The following is a 781-nucleotide window of genomic DNA, read 5'->3' as shown; positions in this document are numbered from 1 at the left end:
GGTCAATACTTGCTCTTCTTCCCAACTGATTTACCAAGGTCCAGCCCTGGCTAGGTCCAGGTTCCTGAGAGAAAGGGTATCTGGGAGCGGTGAAAACAAGCGACTCAAAGATCTGGGTCCGAGCTGGCATCCTATGTTCAGCTCAAGATGGCTTCCTGGACAGCTTTCTGTAGAGAGCTCTTGGCTCTGCAGTTTTCTTGAGATAGCTTTTCAAATTGCCCCCCACCCCCGTTCTGCTCAGCATAACCTTTTCTTGATATTTATAGTTCATGGGCTGACCAAAGTCAGAAAAGCTGCTATAAAAAATTCTTGACTCTTCTGACCAAGTCAGAAATCCTGTTTAAACAATTCTAAAAGTAATTCTTGGGTTTTCTGAGAAAGCCAAAAAAACATTCTTTAACAGAGCTACTCTAAGTAATTCTTGGGATTTCCAACCAAGGTCAGAAATTCCATTAGGAAAAATTCTAAAAGAGCTGTGTTCACTTTCCAAAGATCTCCAGACAGCTCAGCTCTTGTTACAGAAAAAAAAAAAAAAAAAATCTAAGAACTGCTCTTACTTTCTGCTAGCTCATCTCATGCAGACCATAAGCCAGCTTTTTAACAATATTTTATTTATTTTTGTTTTATGTGCATTACTGTTTTGCCTGCATGCATGAACATCTGTATTCCAGAGAGTTGTGAGCCGCTACGTGGGTGCTGGGAATTGACCTGGGTCCTCTGGAAGAGCAGTCAGTGCTCTTAACCGCTGAGCCATCTCACCAGCCCCTGTTTTGTTTTGTTT

General features: G+C 41.9%; 1 non-coding gene across 1 annotated transcript; it reads right to left on the bottom strand.

Annotated features, from left to right (window-relative positions):
* Positions 1–421: 421 nt before the first annotated feature.
* Positions 422–485, bottom strand: LOC115064790. The gene has a single exon (XR_003844605.1). It is a non-coding gene; the product is annotated as a U7 small nuclear RNA (small nuclear RNA).
* Between the last annotated feature and the right edge of the window lie 296 nt (positions 486–781).

The sequence above is a fragment of the Mus pahari genome, chromosome 9, assembly GCF_900095145.1.
Source record: "Mus pahari chromosome 9, PAHARI_EIJ_v1.1, whole genome shotgun sequence".
NCBI lineage: Eukaryota > Metazoa > Chordata > Mammalia > Rodentia > Muridae > Mus > Mus pahari.
The sequence above is the reverse complement of the archived record's forward strand: the minus strand, read 5'-3'. Positions and strand labels throughout refer to the sequence as shown.